The sequence below is a fragment of the Dipodomys spectabilis genome, unplaced genomic scaffold (assembly GCF_019054845.1).
Source record: "Dipodomys spectabilis isolate Male_0828 unplaced genomic scaffold, ASM1905484v1 ptg000009l, whole genome shotgun sequence".
Lineage (NCBI taxonomy): Eukaryota > Metazoa > Chordata > Mammalia > Rodentia > Heteromyidae > Dipodomys > Dipodomys spectabilis.
Window position 1 is genome coordinate 10,460,577 of NW_024870686.1, and position 20,832 is coordinate 10,481,408.

The window sequence follows — 20,832 nt, forward strand, 5'->3', positions numbered from 1 at the left end:
TCTTCAGTTCAAGGCAAGCACTTTGCCACTTGAACCACAGCTCCAGTTCTTGTTTTCTGGTTGTTAATTGGAGATAAGAGTCTCATGGACTTTTCTGCCTGAGCTGGCTTTGAGCTGCAATCCTCAGATCTCAGCCTCCTGAGTTTTTAGGATTACAGGCATGAGCCACCAGTGCCAGGCTACAATTTTTTTAAGTTGAAGAAAAAAAATTGTGTTATTTTACTGAAATAGTTTGACTATTTAATTCATTTATTTTGCTTGTATATTGAATTGTTTCAGTGTGAGAATGTTGTTTAGTGATAGAACACCTGTGTTGGATATGTTTATAGGTAGGTACAAACCAAAGGACAAAAGAAAAAGCAGTAGGAGGAGGAATAGGAGAAGTAGAAGGAAGAGGAAGATGAGGAGGAAGAAGAGGTGATTGCAGGGATGGCTGCTTAATCTATTTTTCACAGATAAGTCTTTTGAATGAAAATGTGACAGAGGATAAATCATGAATTATTGTAAATATAGCCAACTTATGAAAAGAGTGTGTAATGTTTCCATTAGAGACATGAGGTAATATTAGGATTTCAATGTTGGAAAGTGAATTAATCATCCTGTGTATTCATGAGCTCATACTATTGATACCTAAAGTAAAATTCAAATATCTATAATAAGTCACTGTGAGTAAAATAGCTACAGGTAGAACCTATGAAGAGGAGAAGGACAATCCATGTAATAGTATTCAAATTTACAGTTAATTAAATTATAAAATCACCAAGCAGTACAAATCTGTTACTGCTACTTTTTGGTACATATCTTTTTGTGATGTCCTCTAGATTAATATTTCTGACCAGTCAAATAAATATATGTCTAGAAACAGGAGATGAAAATACCTGAGTATATCTTTAACTTGACATTCCTCTGTAATAACTTTCCCACATGCTAACACATGATATTATTTGAAAGGGGAAGTCCTGTCAATGCCTCTCATTTTCAACTAATTCTCAGAACAAATAAACTGCACAGAGTTAATAGACTTGTAGATATAAGGCAGGGAAAGAGTTCAGGTAGGTGACTATATTCATTCTTCTAAAGTCAGAAAAAAACACAAATTGAGCTAAGGAAGTAGAATAAACTCTAAGGAAGGGTCAACAGATGTTTTGCAATCTAAAGAATTTGAAAATAAAGTAGAGTTTTGAATGTTCTAATAAAAATCACATTAAACGTTGGGACTTTTCTCTAAGAAGGTCCATAACAACACCCCAATAGTTTGGGGGTCTAAAGAATGTAGAGAAAGTATATTTTTACCCACACCTAATATATTTTGTAAGTTATTTGAAAAGAACTATAGTTTTATTCAGTGATTCCCAAAATAATAGAAATGTTTCTTATTTGAAGAAAAGACCAATGGAAAGCATAACTGCATTGAAGTATGTATGAAAACGTAAATAACTAATAAAATACTTCAGATTTTCACAGCTCATGACCTTCAATTCACTATTGTCAGCTGATAAATGTGTGATTGATTAGCTACACAAATATGTCCCTCATCATGCCAGTAAATAACATTCCTAAATATTCCTTTTCCAAAATCTTTAAAATTGCTGAGCTCACACATTTTAATATCATTAAGAAATATGTTACTGCTAGGTGCTGGTGTCTCATGCCTATAACCCTAGCTACTCAGAAGGTTGAGAGCTGAGGATCATAGTTCAAAGCCAGCCCAGGCAATAAAGTCTGTGAGACACTTATCTCCAATAAACCACTAGAAAACATGAAGTGGAGCTATGGCTCAAGTGGTAGAGCACTCACATTGAGCTGAAGAGTTCAGGGACAGCACCCAAGCCAGAGTTCAAGCCTCATGACAGACAAAAAAAAAAAAAATATATATATATATATATATATATATATACATGTTAGTTGTTTTTCTTTTAAACATTTTTGAGTTTGAGTTCATTGTATTTTGTCAACCAAGACAGACTACATAATGTAATATTAGCAAGCCTATTCCTAAACCCAACAAAAGTTTGTTACCCTATAAGCTACATGCTCATCATAGTTGACTAGGGCCTGCTTCATGGCGTAGGCACTGTACCTTAGCCTTTCACTCAGGACTGGTGCTGTACCACTGACCCACAACTCCACTTCTCTTTTTTTGTTGGCTAATTGGAATTAAAGGTCTCACAGACTTCCTGCCTGAGCTGGCTTCTAATCATGGGGCTCCGGTCTGCTTTCTGTATAGCTAAGATTACAGGCTTGAGCCTCTAGGCCCTGGATTCATCACAATTTAAATGTAGATTTTTCCTGTGTACAGTAACAGAAACTCAGTGGGAAAAATGTTATCTCTTTTCAGCAACCAGTAAAAGGGAGAAATGGCTGGACAGAATGGCCTGTTTATAATCCTGGTCTGTAATTGAGAAATCTAAGCCACATGACTCCCACCAAGGTGACAAAGCCATAGAACACAGAGATGCATAAAAAAATATTTGTAGAAATTGGGAAGAGCACATAATTTGCTTCATTTTAGATACTGATTTGATCTTTTATCATGGATCTAGAGAGGTGGCTAAAACTCAGGGAGAGGGAAAGAACTTCTTTTATAGGGAAAAGAAGTAAAGGCCCTGAGAGGTACAATAATTTGCTCAAGCTCCTGGGTGGGGAATGACAAAGATCAAATCATAAATTATTCTACTTAGCCTGTCTTTCCTGGCATCCTTGGAACCATCTGGGCCACCTCTACAGATGGCTTTGCAACACTTTTCCTAAATTCATATAAATACTTCCAGAGCAGTCTCTAATCAAAGATGCAAATCTTCCCAGTTGAAAATGCCCACAATTTGGCTTTCTTAGAGCACCCTGACATTTTGAGTAGGTTATAGGTTGGGATGAGCCTTTATTCCTTCTCTTCATAAGCAGGTGGCCATAAATTAGGACAGTTGAAACATTTAGACCTGTCATTTCCAGCAAAGCTGACCCTTCTCGTGCACCAGGGTTCCATTTTCTTTTCTTACAGTAGTGGGAATTGTTCCTGGGGACTCAGGAATGAAAGGAAAATGCTCTAGTGGGAGTTGGAGTGTCCTTGAATTCTGATCCTCCTGCATTTGCCTCAAAGTAGCTGAGAGTTCAGGCATACACCACCAACCTCACCACACTCGCTTCTGTACTATTGTTCCTTTATTGATGTGCATCTTTTAACAAGTTGGAAAATATTAATCTAAAGCATGCCCCCATAAATTGTCATTTTCTTTCCCCTTGAATACATCTAGTGATATTTACAAACATCATCACTCTTCCCCCCATTCACTTGAAACCAGGCTGTTATTTTGGGAAAATAAATAAATAAAAGTTGTATCTGCAGGTGATTGCATCACCCCCCTGGTAGTTACAGCACCTCTCCAAGCTTGACATACTGCTTACCTGCTTTTCCAGATCATTAATGAGACTGTTAAATAAGACTGGGCCCAGGACCAACCCTTGAGGCACCCTGCTAGACACCTGTTCCAATTTGATATCCCACCATTTATCATTACTTATGTTTGCTGCACTGCAGCCAATCTGCGCTTGGCTTCTCAACAGAACCAACGTGCTTCTCGGGGAAGCTGGCTTCAGGAATGTATTTACATTCCTCATGCCAAATGACTCCTGTTTCATCCAGTGGGGGATTTCTTGATGTCAATTCCTAGGAAATATTTTGAGTAGAAATATTAATCACAAATCATAAAATAGCTATTTATGAAAATAAAGAAGAGTGAGATAAAACCCACTAATTGTCCATAAATACATTATTAAAATCAAAATTTTTGAGGATTGGCTACACATGAACACATGTAAAATGTCCCATGCTTGAGAAGTCAAAGAAAGCAACTAAAATGATTATTACTACTGCCTTAACTAAATCAGCTCTTCCCTTAGGCCCTGTATCTTAATTAATGCCATCAAGTGCCATTAAGTCCTCATCACATTTCCCAGCATTCCTCACACTCAGCCACCCATCCACCTTCCGCTGACAGTCCTCTTAATCTTAGGCAGACCATTGCATTGCTTGTTCTGATATCTTAAAAGCAAAAATTCAATTTGTAAGCAAATAAATCAATCTGTGCTAATTAATTATAATCTAAAGAAGTTACTTTGTGAAATTCAATATTCTTTTTCTGGTAAAATAAGGAAACTAAATGACACAAAATTGGAAGAAATTTTTTTAAAGGTAGAGATAATTATTAAACCTTTACTACTCTCCCTAGAAAATGTAATTGTTGAATTACATTTTATGTCTCTTTCCCATATGACACTCGGTCTTCCTCCATCTGATCAGTTTCTTTCCCTCTCCAGAGACTTATCACTCTCACAGTTGCATTTTTAAATGACAAACAAATTAGGTCATTGTTATTTATTTTATATATATATATATAAATAAAACAACATTTATTGACGAACTTGGGGAAATGGAAACAAGAGAATTTTATTCTTTGTTTCTGTTTTAGCTTTCTTTCCTTTTTGCATTGTTTATTTATCTGTCTTTAGGAGGGTAAATGGGGGGGGGCAAGAAATGGATGGACAAAGCATGAATAAATTCAGCAGTGCTGCTCACTAGATATTATGTGGAAAATGAACTATACAACTGTGGATGGTGACGAGAGTGAAACAGTTGAAGTGAACAAAGGAAGGGTGAAAAGAAATGTATGTTTTACCTGGCTAATGTAACTATAAACCCTTTTTACATCACCTTTATAATAAGAATAAAAATTACATAAAAATGTAGAATAGCTACGGCTTTCAAGGAAAATCTCACAATCCATAATTCCATTTCATATGACTAGTTTACACTTTGTGATATTACAATACTCTACCCTGCCCCATAAACTAGACACTCTAGTATATTCTCAAAGTATTTATATTCTTTAAATTTTTTATTTTTCAGTTTTAAATATAAGATGTAGGTATTTCAAGTCATTAGGTTCTAAGTTTCAGAGTTGTGCTTACCATTTTCTGGCACTGAAGTTAGAAAAGGAAATAAAATAGGCTGTAATCATGAGCTGACTTTCTAGTGGTGAGAGAGAAAATACACAGGACACATGGGCTGTGGTACCAGGTAGAGTCAAGTGCTATTAAAACATGGTGAGTGGTCAACAATTTCAATAGGTGATCTTTGAATAAAGACCAGAATGATGTGAAGAAATCTGGGGAATATATGGAAGCAAAGAAAACTCCAAGTGAAATTCTCAAGGAAAAACTGGTAGCCTAATAGGAAATGTAGGAATCCAGGTAAGTTTTATGTTCCTTTCAAGAGAGGAGGGTCATTTCTGAGAATGAATTCCAGATCCATAAAACTCTTTCCCAGGCTTTCTTATATCAGATTAGTCTATGTGACTGGTTATTGAAAATAAGATATAAGCAAAAGTGGATCTTGGACATTTCCATGTCCAACTACTTAGTCCTCTCTTCCCTCTTTCAATGCAGAAAGTTTTGCATACTATTATTGTGTATAGTTTATCATTTATATTCTTTATGATGTCTTGACTACTTAAAAAAAGCAAGAAACTAAACAAAACCAAGGAAGACAATTTCTGCCTGAAGATAGATGCTCTTTCTAGAGCTGATCAGCTTTACAGACCTCAAAGGATAAAGAGAAGCATGCCTTTGGTATACAGACTAAGAAGTTAAGGGCATCTTCTACTTGTTCCCTCTACTAAAGTAGGTAATGTTCATTCTTAATCAATCCAGGATCACTTTAGGCTAACAGAGATCATTCAAATTAGCCAATCCTAAACTGTTTATCCTGCCTTGCCTTTTCTCTGATATCTCTATCAAAGTCTCTAGCCTTACTTGTCCTTGCTAATATCCCCTGATACCTGAACAAAATCCTGGAATTTCTTGTATAAAACTGCTCAGCAAGACATGATCTCTCTTTCTTTCTAGCACCTGCATGTATAGTATGTTTTGTCTACTTCTTTCTTTCACTGACCTTTATAACCACTTTGTTTCCTTCTTCTTTTGTTTCCTTCTTCTTTGTCTACTCAATCCATGATTAATCACTACATGTAACAACATAAAACTTTTATTAAGATTGACACTAGTACATTACTCAATTAATAGAGTAGGCATATCTATCACAGAGTAAACAGAAGGATAGAAAGGTGGTTAAGACGCAGACAACCCAGTAAAGCACTACTAATGTTTAAGGTAAGATCAGATGATATCCATGGGGTGAAAAAAAGGCCCTGGAGATATTATGGAAAAATTTAAACCATCTGAATTAATTTTAGAAAAATAATCCTAGAGAGGATAGACTAGAGAATCATTAGGATAGGACTAAATGTGCAATATTCCAAACCTAAGTTGCTATTAGGTGAGACTAGTATGATCATTATATTGAAATAAAGGTGTTATATTGGCTTACATTTTGAGGTCATAGAGAAAATTTTTCTTTTTTTAATTTTATTTTATTGTAATGATGCTGTACAGAGGGGTTACAGTTACATGAGTAAGGCAATGAGTACATTTCTTGTCCAGCACTGTTACCCCCTCCCTTCTTGTTCTCCCACTATCCCTGCCCCAAACCTCCTTTACCACCCCCCCACAAAGTTGTAAAGTTCATTTCCAATATACTATATTGTGGGTATCATTGTTGCAATGGGTCATCCTGTGTCTTTGTTTCAACGTTTTGTTATTCCCCTTTCCTTCCCCAAATTAGACAAATGTAGATACAAGATGCAGGGTTTTTGATATGTGGTAGTGAGGGAGAGCAAATGATGGTGATAGTGACTTCAAGTTATATGCATGAGGAGTAGGTTAGAGAGGTGTGATTTACTGAATTGGTAGAGGACCCATTTGGGGAGGAGTTCTGTTGAGGAAAATTAGCTTTGAGGTAACTATTAGCTTTGAACATCCAGGAGAGGTAGGTAATTGGAGTACTAAGTCCAGAGTTCAGGAGTACAGTTAAACAGAAGTAAGTGTTTTGACAGTCATCAGTGTTTCTCTATATGGGTAGTCTGTGTTAGCGTTTCAATTACTGTGTAATATATGAGAAAAATAATTAAGAGGAAAGAAAGATTTGTTTTGAATTACAGTTACAGTGGTTGGAGAATGTACTTAATTTTCTGTGTCTTTTTGGACTTGTACTGAGGCTGTATATCATTGAGAATGGTATATTGCAGAAAAAAAAGTCTCCAGGAAAGAGAAAAATGACACTGAGGAAGCAGACAAGACTGCAGGAAGTGGCTAGGGCAAGTTAAAATTCCAAAAGACCTACTTCCTCTCACCAGGTACACCTCATAAAGTTTCCAAAACCTCTTAAAGTAACACCACTGACAGAGAAACTAGACTTTAAAGCAAGAGCCTATAAGTTATTTTCATATTCAAACCATAGCAAGCCTTACAAATTATACCTATTTGGCAATAAATGTATTTTCTTCTTCCGTATTATATCACGTAGTAAATATTTTCTTTTGCCATCCTCCTATGTTAGATGATTTTTTTCATGAGAACACTTTTCCACGTAGATATTTCTGAGTTTTACCCTTTTTATAGCTTTGTTTATTACTTTTTATCCTTTGAGTCATCACTAAATGATATTACCAAAAAGACCTTTTGGCTTAAGCTATAACAATTTATTCTGTATTCCTTGTAATTGATAAGAATTTGATTAACGTATAAGCATTTATTCATCTATATGTCTATTAAATCACTCAACCTAATCTATTTACTGTATTCATTCACTCAGTGAGGATTGAAAAAGATGAATGTGTATAAGACAGCAGTGGCTAGATAGGTCAGGAAGCAGATTCTTAAAGAACAGTTGCTTTCGCCCATTTATTACTTTGACAATAGCAGTTACCTATAAGCTATAAAGACATAGTCATAGCCAGTCCTAGAATTTATTCCTAACTTCAATGAAAACTGTAATTTGGGGTGGCACACACATACCCACTGAATTTATGCTATGCTGCTCCCAATGTTTTATTTTGCCAATTCAGCCCTGTTCTCATTCAATCAGTCTTACTACCTTTTTCCAAAGTTCATAGGTTGGGAAAGGAATTGCCGCTTATATGAAACAGTTCAAGAAATGGATAAGACCAATAGATAGACAGACAGATAGATAGATAGATAGATAGATAGATAGATAGATAGATAGATAGATAGAGATATATGATGGAAATAAAAGCTGACAGTATAAAAATAGAAAACATTAGTGTTGTTCCTGTTGTTTTATGGTTTAGTCGTTATAATCACGCCAATAATAATCTCATGGTGAAATCTATTAATTTATTGTTACACTCTTCTTCAGTGTTCTCTACAGTCAAACAGTGGTTTCACCATATATAACAATTTCTCATTACTTCATGACCCATTTAATGATCTACAATATGCTTTCAAAAATGGCATATATCCTGTTTCTTATTTGTCCTTTGCTTCTCAGGACATTGCTTGAACAACATCACAATGTGCTGGCATGTGGAATTCTTCAAACTAGCCATGTATTCTATTAACCATTTCAACCTTTAACAAGACTTCCCTATTCACTTTTTCTGTCACCTTGTCACTGGCAGCAGCTCTGCTTACTGCTTTTTCCTCAGTCACATAGCAAAGTCAAATACTATAACTCTCTACAACATCCTTTCTCAAGCCATAGTTAGTGTCATGAATATTTCCAGAGTCTATTTGTCTTCTCCCTACTCCAGGGCTCAAGGCTGCTAAATCACCAGGGAGTCCTGATTACTTACTTGAGAAATAGGATCAAGTCCCAGTTGGTGCTAATAAGAAGCAGCTTTTCCCCCCATTCCATTGACTGTCTCACTGAATCACTGCCAAGCAATGATTGCCATATGCTAGTGAAAGCTCCCAAACAAAGGCCTTGGTATTTTGCCTTGGATTTGCCATATCTGTTGATATGCCTGTGCTTCCCAATGCACTAGAAAGGCAGAGAGAAAAACAAAAAAGAACACATTTGAAAGCCTGCATTGGTAGCCTTTCATAAGGATTTGAATTGATGAGGCTTATCATTATTAAGAGGTGAGCCTTCAGAAAAGTAGATGTTCAACAAAAGATTGTTAAGATGATTTGAATGCTATTATGAGCCTGAAAATTAGTGTGCTTAAGACATTGTAAACTTAAGAAACACACCTATTGGTGAGTGTGATCAAAGAGGGCCTGTGGCAACTACTATGTGGTAAGAGACAGGTTTCAAAATTCAAAGCATAAATATTTAGTCATGACAATTGAATGGCAATGCACAACCTTATCTGAATTTAAGAACAGTTTTAAGAACATTTAATTATTGTTGTATGATGAATGAAAACTAGGACACACGAGAATTTATCAAATCCTGAGAAATTTCATTTCTAGTGTTGTCCATTAAAATAGTACTTTCCAGTAATTGGTGCTAATGGAGAAAATAATTAGAATCAATGTCAAACCAACCCAGTCTTATTGCTCTAAAATGAGCTTGTCTCAAGCTCTAGGACTTGTCCTGAGGCAACTTAGAAGTAGAGCATAACACACAGATTGAGAGGACCTAAATCACTTTATCTTGTCAGAAACTGTCTTTTACAAGGTATTTAATCAAGCCGGGCACTGGTGGCCCACACTTGTAATACTAGCTACTCAGGAGGCTGAGAGCTAAGGATCACAGTTCAAAGCGATCCCAGGCAGGAAAGTCCATAAGACTCTTATTTCCAATTAACCACCAGAAAACCAGAATAGGTGCTGTGCCTCAAGTGGTAGAGCACTAGCCTTGAGCTGAAGAGTGCAAGGACATCAGCCAAGCCCAGAGTTGAAACCCCACAACTGACAAAAATAAAGGAGGGGGGGAAAGATTTGTGAGTAGAAGTACCTTAACAATTGTTGCCTTCTTCTTCAGAGACTCAAATTGTCAGGGGTTTTTTGCTGCACTATTTTTGCATCTTTATTTAGGTAGTAAGATGAGAATTGCTGTATTTACAGCCCACTGTATTTTAGATATTATATCAACGATGTGATTTTAATTTTATCAAATTTCTAAAGATACACAGACTAATTATATATTATAATTAAAGATATTTTCCCTAGGGTGTAGATAGATAGATAGATAGATATTGCCTGAAAATGGAGAACTGAATTCATCTGAAAGCTAAAAGAGTAGACTGTGAGAAGAAAAATAAAAAACAGGAGGAGCAACAATGCTTGATAAGAAATGCACTCATTACCTTGCTCATGTAATTGTAACCCCTCTGTACAGTATTTTCACAATAAAAAACTTATTAGTTAAAAAATAACATTTTTCTAGTTTAAGAGTTGCATGTGAGAAATATCAGATGTCATATATTAAAGACAGAATAAATGATCAGCTATGTTTCTAAGCTAGGGTTTCTGTCCTGTGCATAGACCAGCACAGGCCAACCTAATAAAAGGAAAAGCAGGCAGTTTAAATAAAATCTGCAATCTATGATTTCATTTTCTGAACTTTACCCCACTTTCAGAGAAGTGTTTCAAGAGGAGGATTTTCATTCAGGTGAATTGGAAAGACCTATGTTTCTATTCTTTTTGAGAATCCTATTCACTGTGTAATTGCATAACTGGTCAGTGGGAAGCTTTAGCCACTGAAACAAGATGAATAGTTGGGGAGATTTTACATTTTTAAATGTTGAAAATTCCAGAAAATAAACTTGTGTTGTATCTTATTATGACTCTAGTAAAACATCTAATAATAAGCAAATAATTTAAAGTGATGTATAGAATGTCATTTTGCCAAAGACTATGAATGCTGTTAGAAGACAAGCCTATGCTTAAATAGAAATACTGCCAGAAAGCACAGGATTGAATTGGATGCATGTAGGAGTACTTATTAACGTAACTTAGTTACAAAGCAAGTACATACTGAGCCACTACTTGTGATGGACAGTAGTAAGACACAGATGGTGATATCATACTGCAGATGAGAAGACTGCTTGCATGAAATGTGAATCAATAGGTAGGGAATTTGAGATTAGTGTAAATGCTGAGGAAATGGAGTTCCAAGGGAAAAAAATTTGAGAACCATGAGTGGGGAATTATTTCCTGAGCTTTTATTATCTGAATTGATATCTGAAGAATAAGTAAAAGAAAGGCAGAAAGATGAAATGTTTCAAAACACATGTAAATACCATAGACAGGGGAGAGAGAAGGGAGGGAAAGAGAAAGGAAAAGCCATATAGTAGGGACCAATAAGACCTAGAGGAAAGCCATATTTGGCAGCAACATGCAAGCTGAGGCCTTGGTGCACAGTTCTAATAAACCCACTGTATAATTGCTTTTCATTGCATAAAGTCATGAGAAACTTTTGATAATATGAAACTGTCAAAAGTTCCACCATAAAATTTACATTTGAAAAGATTTCTCTGCTTGTAACTAGCACAGCTGCTTTATACAGCACAGAGTGGATAAATGAATAGTTACAAGAAAAGCTCCCATGAATGTTCTGATCAGTAATGATGGAACCTTGGAGAAAGAAGATTCTAGAGAGACTATAGAATTCATCTAGACTCATGTATTTGTCTCATCTGCCCATGTTATTTATTTTCTTCCCAGTTTTTCCAGAAAGAAATTTCCATCTGTACATTTTTGCAATCAAAAAGACACTTATCCTTTTTTTAAAAAAAAATGAGTGTTTATAATATGACTCACAAAGTGTATTGCTAAAGCTATTTGATTGTGTCTGCTGATTGTCTTATAAATATTGAAATCAAAACAGACCGAATAGAATTCTGTGTATCTATTGTGTGAAAATGACTAAATGTAAAAGAATGCTCTTTGTAGTGTCCCTGGCACATGGTGAAGTGTTTACTACCTGCCTGTAATCAATGTGCTTTGATTTGTTTATGTTAAGCCAAGGCTTGTTGGTAATAGATATTATCTCTAAAATATCAAAGAATCTTTAACCCTTCTCCATGGGAAGACTGTTTCCCTAGGAAGCATTCATAAGCTGTTTAAAGGACAAACACTGTGATTCCTACATTTATTCTTCTGTGTATTGAAAGGCATATATAGCCAGGCACTGGCGGCTCATGACTGTAATCCTAGCTACACAGGAGGTTGAGATCTAAGAATCACAGATCAAAGCCAGCCCAGGCAGGAAAGTCCATGAGACTCTTATCTCCAATAAACCACTAGAAAACCAGAAGTGGTGCTGTGGCTCAAATGGTAGAGCTCTCGCCTTGAGCTGAAGAGCACAGGGACAGTGCTAATGCCCAGAGTTCAAGACCCATGACTGACAAAAACAAAAGGCATATATGTTGAATAGTATTTTGTGGGGTTTTTTTTTGCTATTAATTAATCACTTTCTTCTGTCTTGTCAGAAAATGACCTTTCCAATGCCACATGTTTTGAGGTGCCTGTATGAGATGAGTCTTCTTTCCTCTGCTGGGAGGAAGGTTGTGACTATATCTAACCTATGTACACAAAATAGCTTCAAGGGCCATGAATACCTTAGCTCTATTCATCTCTGATACCATTTAGCATGCAAAAGGAATATTACCACACAGAGGCATCTTCTCCATCTTAACCCGTAAATGAAGAGCAGAGTTCCTTACCTATTGTGGAATATGAATGATCTCCAAACAGGCTGCTAGAGATGTGGAGATTAGGGGCTTGTTTTATCAGAGATGATATAAGTACGGTTAACTAATATAGGCTAAACATTTTATTTTAGCTATTGAAAAGTATCAAAGAATACGGTTTCAATGATTATCTAAAACTATGAAGTGACAAAGATTGAATTTACCCTTTCCTCTGAAACCATGAATAGTAAGTAAGTTACCTAAATAAGTTACAACACATGAGACATTAGGCAACAAAGATCAATGAATTCCAAAGGACAAGGAAATAGCAATGGGAGCTCTATAGCTATCTATCAGCAATGACCAAGTAAAATATATAAGGAAGATAATTGTCCATATTAGATTAAAATATTGACTATAAATATCTTACTAATTCCATAGAGAAAATACAGAAACATTTAAAACATTTCAACATAGAAAGTGTTTAACATGTACATATAAAGAGAACGCTTGGCAAAATATTAGGGTGGTGGTGTTTCATGTCTATAATCCTAGTTACTTAGGAGGCTGAAATCTGGAGGATGGTGATTCAAAGTAGCCTTGGTAGGAAGTATGAGAAACTCCATCGCTAGTAAAAAGCCAAGTTGAAGGTGTCACTGAAATGATAGAGCACCAATTGTGAGCAAGCACAGCCGAGTTTAAGCCTTGTTGCTAAGGAAAAATAATTAAAGACTAAAAAAATGGCTGTATTAATATCAGAAAAAATTAACATTACCAAAGAATAAAAGTTTATTTAATAATAATAAAGGGTCAACTCATCTTCAGATATTACAACCCTAAGCATCTAATCACATTTAAAAGTATATTAAGTAACAACTCTAAGAGGAAATGATTATGGCCAAGGATTTTAAGATACCTCCCTTAGTAACTACCCGAACGAGAAGATAGAAAGTGAGTCAAGTTAGTAATTAGATACTACAGCATATCAACAAACAGTCTTCTGAATTATACTTACGGAATTCTCTGTCTACAAAATACATATATGGCAAAGGAACAATGCCAGAAAATTAATTACTTCAGCTTTTACTACAAAATGCAAGGTAAAGAAGAACTAATAAACTCAAAGTACATAGAAGTAATAAAATAAAAGAATAGAGGTCCATGAAAATAAAGGTTCATTTGAGAAAACAAAATTTCTTCTTTTTTTTTTTTGTCAGTAGTGGGTATTGAAAGTGAAATCGTGCCTAGGTGCTGTCCCTGAACTCTTTTGCTCAAAGCTAGCAGTATAGCATTTTGAGCCACAGTTACACTTCTGATTTTTGAGTGGTTAATTAGAGACAAGAGTCTCATGAGGACTTTTCTGCTCAGGCTGGCTTCAAACTATGATCGTCAGATCTCAGCTTCCTCAGTAGCTAGGATTGCATGTGTGAACCAATGGCACTTGACATAATACAGAAAATGTTTAGGAAGTGGCTCAAGAAGGAGAGCTATAGCATTGAGCAGAAGAGCTCACGGGCAGCATCCAGGACCTGAGTTCATGCTCATGACTGACAAAAAAGGGAGAGAGAGAGTAAGAGAGAGAACATAAAAGAAAATGCTTAATAATTAGATCTAAGGTGAGATTAATACATTAGCTTCTCAGCTAGACCATCAGAAATGAACAGAAGGAAATATAAATTATCATTATTTGCAATTTAGAAGATAATATTGCAGATGTTCTGAATAGTAAAAGGAAAATAAAATGATATAATATGAATTATTTTATATCAGTAAGTTTGACAACTTAGCCCTAGAAAAGATGATCAAATTTCTTCAAAAATGCAACTAACTACAACTCATATTAGATGAAACAGAAAACCTAGAAACTCTTATTTGCTATTATGGACAAAGGGTGTTAAACCTACCTACCAAGCCCTGAGTTGACACCCTATTACTGCACTCAAAATTGAAATTATAGCTAAAAATATTTCTCCAAAACAACCTTGGAACCCACATAAATTCTCTGCTTAAACCTAGTAAAATTTTCAGGGGAAAAAGCCAATTATATAGAAACTCTATTCAAAACAACAAAAAAAAATCCTAATTTATTCTAAGAGGTTAATATTTCCTCACTCTAGAAGTAAAAAAAATCACTACTATTGTAAAACAAGGTATACACATGAACAAAAATACAATTTTATTTAAAATGTCTGATTAATTTTATAATACACAAAAATGGTTAATATAATATTGCTAATTTGCTTGTTGCAAGAATGAAAAAACTTAAATTTTCAGGTGAATTACTACTGTTCTCCCTATTAACAAAGAACACATAGCTATTGAGCCCTTGTGACCCTTGTTCTCACTGTGTGAATGTCTAAATTGCTCTTTAATTCATCATATCCAGCTACAAATGTCTTTTGCTCTCCATTAGGTTTACTTATAGAAATATACGTGCGTTATAGTCATTAGACATTAAGGAAACTTTACAGCCTATATCTCTTTGGATCTGGCTTACTTTGCTTACTATAATTTTTTCCACATCTGTCCATTTCCTTCCGAATGGAGCAATGGCATTCCTACTGATAAAAGCATAGAACTCCACTGTATATGTATACCACATTTTCTTGATCCATTTGTCCACTGAGGGGCATCTGGGTTGATTCCATATCTTGGCTATGGCAAACAGTGCTGCAATAAACTTGGTCATACTGGTGACTTTAGTGTAGCCAGACTTACAGATAATTGGATAGATGCAAAGGAGTGGGATTTCTGCGTCATAGGGAAGCTCTATATTTAGTCTTTTGAAGAAGTTGCATACTGCCTTCCAACATTGCAGAGAAATCAGGCATCACAAAATATCTTGGTAAACACATAAAGGTAGCCTTATTTACACATACCCATGATAACAAATATTCAAATGAAATATAAAAGTTAGGTTACTAGAAAAAATATGAATTTAATAAGCTTACAGGACACTTTTTTAAACAAAATGAAATGAATCATATTTCTATAAACTATTAGCATCAATTAGAAGGAAGTGATTTTTATTATTATATTCAGTAGCATAAAATTCTGAGGGGAAATATGAGGGAAAATGTTGGATACTAAAAACTGTAATGTATTGCTAAGAAAAATGAAAGAAGACAAAATTAAATTCAGATACTACTAGGGTTCATTGGTTAAAAAATCTCAATCTTGTTAAAATACAAATCATGTTGGGAAAATTAGGTAGATATATGCATGGAAGTAAACCTTGTTATCTCCCACTATATAAAACTTATTGTAGCTTTTAGACCTGAATGTAAATCCTAAAATGCTAAAACTTTTAAGAACAATCACAGCATGAACTTTTCTGTGATAAACTCCTAGTTATAGTTCCCAAGGCATTATATTTGAAGAACAAAAGGATAGGAAAATTACAACCTTCTATTCCTCACAGGTTACTATTACGGAAATGAAAAGACAAATCAGAGGATGAGAGGAAATGTTTACGTCATTGTATTGTAGAAATGATTTGTGCCAGAATATATGAAAGACTCTGACACTTAATACTGAGTCAATGCTTAAGTCAAAAATGTGATTTAAAAATATTTGGACAGTTTAATGGATAGCCACATACAAATGTCACTATCATAGTCACTAAAATAATACAGTTGAAAACAACATTCAATGTCATTATTCCATGTACATGGGATATTTAAATCACACAGACTGTTTGTGTCTAGCAGTCGTCAATATGTAGAGAATATGTGGTGGGTTTTAAAATGGAAACTTAGCAAACAATGTGTCAAGTGCCTTAAAACTTAAATGTATACCTAGCATAAGACTCAAACACTCTATTTATTTACTTGCTCATCAGAAAATAAAAGTATATGTCAGTATAAATAATTTCACATTAAATTTCAAGGCAATTTTTGTGGTAATAACAAATCATGGGAATATAAGGTGAATGGATTTACAATAATGGAATATTATTCTCAATAAATAGAATGAGCTATTGATATCCACAACATAGATTAGTCTTGAATGTAATAAGTGGCTGGCTCCTGCCTATATTCTTGACTACTCAGGAGGTGGCAATCTGGGGATAGCTGTTCAAAGCCAGGTTGTGCAAGAGAGTCCCAAAGTCTCTTATCTCTAATTAAACAGCAAAAAGCCATTAGTGGAGGTATGGCTCGTGTGATTGATTTAAAAAGCTAAGAGAGCATTTGTTTCTAACGCAATTATAAAATTATTTCTTTGTTGCTTTGTATGCCCCTCCCCCCCCAGTATAACCTCTGCTTTCACTGTATTTGATGTCGGTATGATTTGTGGAGGGGAAGGGGAAAAACAAGTCGTTTAAATAAGGATACAGGTGGACCTGTTGCAACAATGAGAAGTACAAGTTGTCATGTCAAAAACGAACTTTACAACTTGGGGGGGGGGGGGTGGAGGATTGGGTAGGGGGCAGAGGGGATGGGAAGGGATGGGAAGGGTAAACAAAGGAGGAGCCTACAATGCTTGATAAGAAATGTACTCACTATCTTGCCCATGTAATTGTAACCCCTCTGTACAGTATTTTCACAATAAAAAAGAAAAGAAAAAGCTAAGAGAGTCTTTCCATTTCCTAACAAATGTGGCAATGTCATTCTTTCTGATGGAGGCATAAAATTCCTTTGTGTTATATACCACATTTTCTTGATCCATTCATCTACTGAGAGATATTTGGGTTGGTTCCATATCTTAGCTATGATAAATAATGCTGCAATAAACATAGGCATGCTGGTAGCTTTAGTATGGTCTTGTTTGTGATCATTCAGGTAAATGTCCCAAAGTGGGATTGTTGGGTCATAGGGGAGCTCTATGTGGAGTCTTTTGAGGGGCCTCCATAATACTTTTCAAAGTGGTTGAACAAGTTTACACTCCCACGAACAATGAAGTAAGGTTCCCTTCTGCCCACATCCCCTTCAGCATCTGTTGTTATTAGAGTTCTTGATTATAGCCATTCTAACTGGGGTGAGGTAGTATCTCAATGTTGTTTTGATTTGCATTTCTTTTATGGCTAGAGAGGTTGAGCATTTCTTCATGTGTCTATTGGCCATCCTTCTTTCCTCTTCAGAGAAGTTTCTCTTTAAGTCTTTAGCCCACTTATTTATTGGGCAGTTGTTTCTTTGAGGATTTGTTGTTGTTGGAGGATTTAATTTTTTGAGTTCCAGGTATATTTTAGATATGAGACCCTTATCTGTTGGAGGAGGCTACAATGCTTGATAAGAAATGTACTCATTATCTTGCCCATGTAGTTGTAACTCCTCTGTGCGGTATTTTCACAATAAAAACATGTATTACATAAATAAATAAATACATAGCTAAGAGTAATTTCCCAGCTCCTGAGTTCAAACCTCAGTAGCAATGTGTGTGCGTGCACGCGCGCACGCACACACACATACACACACACTCATGGTGTGTGAAAAAAGACCGGATAATAAATAAGGCATTTGTATTATAGGATTCCTGTCTTATAATTTGTAGAATATATAAACCAGTCTGTCACTGCAGACTTTAGCCTGAAACTAGATACTTCCGGGCTTTCATGGGAGATTTTTTTTTGCATCTTGGTGGAGAAAGGTAATTTTCAAGAGGATTTTGCACAGAGTAACCAGTTTTACTGAACAAATATGCTAGTGAGAAAAAGAAGGTAATGGGGACTTATGGGGGGGAAGGATGAAGATATTGAAGGGATGACACAGATCAAGATGAATTGTGTATGTAAACTGCTTTGTTAAATGCAAAACTTTCAATACATATCCTAAAGATTAAGAACAGTGATGATGGCAGCGTGGGAGGGTGAGTAAGATTGTGGAAAGAGGTGACATTGTGTAAGATGTACTATATTCATAAAATGCTTTGTTGAATGTCACCATGTTTCTACAGCTACTTAAAGGTAAAAACACTTAAAAGAGAAGAAACTCAAAAGCATTTGACATAGGAAAACTATTGGTTTTATATTTAATAGTTTTTAATGTTTAGGAAACTACTAGATCTATATTTAATATTTTTTAATCTTTAGGACATAAGCTTCAGTAGCTCCTTGTTTTTGTTTTTCTTTTTTAATTAGAATTTTGCTGATTCCTAAACTTCTATGATCCAATCTTTGAAACACTCCATATCATAAAATTTATTCTGGCAAATATATCTTAGAAAACAAAAGCTAAAAAGATGTCCCATGTTACCCAATAGCACTTCTAAATGTTTGGAATATCTACAGTAAATCGATAGCCTTAAGCTGCCAGTTGAAGAAACATTTAGAAAGCAGAACATTGCAATGAAATCTACAGAACTTCCTAAAACCAATGATGCCTTATAAATAGTGGACAGAACATAAAACATTCTAAGCTATCATGTATCTATGGAAGATGCTGCTTTTCCTAAATATTAAGAAAATTGTAAACTATAACTTAAAAAGTCTTTTGATAAATATGGTTGAGTAAAAATGTAACCAAAATATAAATTTTATTCAGTAAAAGTTGCTATTGGGCACATGTACCCCTGAAGAAACACCTTGCCAACAATTGCTTGAAAACATTCTTGAATTAGTTATTTTTCATCTCACTTGAACATTTTATTGACTTTTTACTTCAGACCAGATGCCTTTAGTCTCCCCTACAAATATCTTGCCTCCTCCATTTTTGTTCATATTTAGTTTCTGGCAACTGCCTCTTGTATAATTATATTATGTTGGAGTGGGACCAAATTCAGGAAAAATTGCAAGATACAATTTTTCTTCCCATTGGCTTAATTCCCATCTGTAGTGTTTCGTGGAGTAGTAGCATTTTTCCCCATAAAAGCCTTTCCTGGATCCTTGTAGTATTTTTCTCTGATTCTCTTTGATTTTTTTACTCTATTAAACATTTGCTCCAAAACACATAGGTTGCTATTTCTCTGAGGCTTCTGTTTTACTAGCAAGAACTACTGTTCACACTTGAGACTTGGTGTTGCTCATTATGGCAACCTCTCTTACTCCCAAGCAGCCTTCTCTGTGTCTGAGAGTTCAAAGAAAATCTTTCAGTACTACTCTCTTCTTCATGACCAAAGTCAACATTCTTAATGAAGGGGAGAAAATGAGATTGTGCATGTATACTTGGTCTGTTATTTGGAATTTAAGAATGTTGCCCATGGATTTCTAACACCCACCTATTATTACAAAGTTCTTTTCTCTTTAGAGTATAAAAAGCTTAAAAGAATGGGGAAGAGCATATAAAGTAGCAATAAAGGTGTTCCTGTGATGAATGACTGTGTTTCTCTTGAGGATAGGTTTCTGGGCACCGATTAAACATTACAATTGTCATCTCACCTGGAGGCATGCTGGCCATTCCAGTCCACCAAATGCAGTTCCCTTGGGAACTGTGTGATGGACACGCAAGGTCTCATGAGGTAAAAGGCTAGGACACTTGCTCTTTCTGACCAGGCAGTGCTGTGGCTGATTAATATCTACTCAAAGCCACAATCACCTTCTGATCTGAGGAGCAGGTGACTTTGGCGAGTCTGCAGTCTCTTGATAATCATGCAAGCATGTCAAAAATAACACATAGCAGGTTAAAAACAACTCAAGTCACTCAAGTGGTTGGCATTGCCTTTTTAAGAACCAAATGTGAATAGTTCATCATCCATCAATGGCAGTGGTTAGCATAACAATGTAGAGAAATTAGTATTACATGGTTACCATATAAAAGCATATTTTCGTTTTCCACATATGGTTGAGGAAAGGAGAGAGGAAGGAATGAAAATAGACAAGTGAATTCGTGTAACTGTTGACATTTTATTGTCTTTTTCTTTCTTCAGGAAAATCCATTCAATTTATTCACATTATACAATACTCATCTATTATGACTAATCATCCAATCCTTCCTTTCTCCTTTCCCACCTGTTCCCTTTCAAACCTCTTTTAAGGCCTTTTTCAAAGACCAAATTTAGCTGTTTCAATCATCTCATTTATTTCATAGCCACTCCATGTTCAAAAGACACCTTAGGCAATTTAATGTACACTGCTGAACTTTTCAGTATTTCTTCTATTAATCTGGATATGTATTTTGTATAACATACATATAGTTGTTGCCATGTTTATCTTTACCTCTCACTGACAATCTTCTTAAGCACAAGAAGTTTTACTTTTCCTAAGTTTAGCTGTTAGAAAAAGTTGATGCTTAAGGAATTATAGGAAAAAGTGGCTCATCACACTACATGATTCAAAAGTCACAAGACAGCAACTTAATTTATTTTCTATCAAGTAACTAAAAATTACAAATATATAGTTCATCCAGACCTACCCTTTGCTACAAAGAATTCAAAACATAAAGCATTAAAATATACACAATTATTA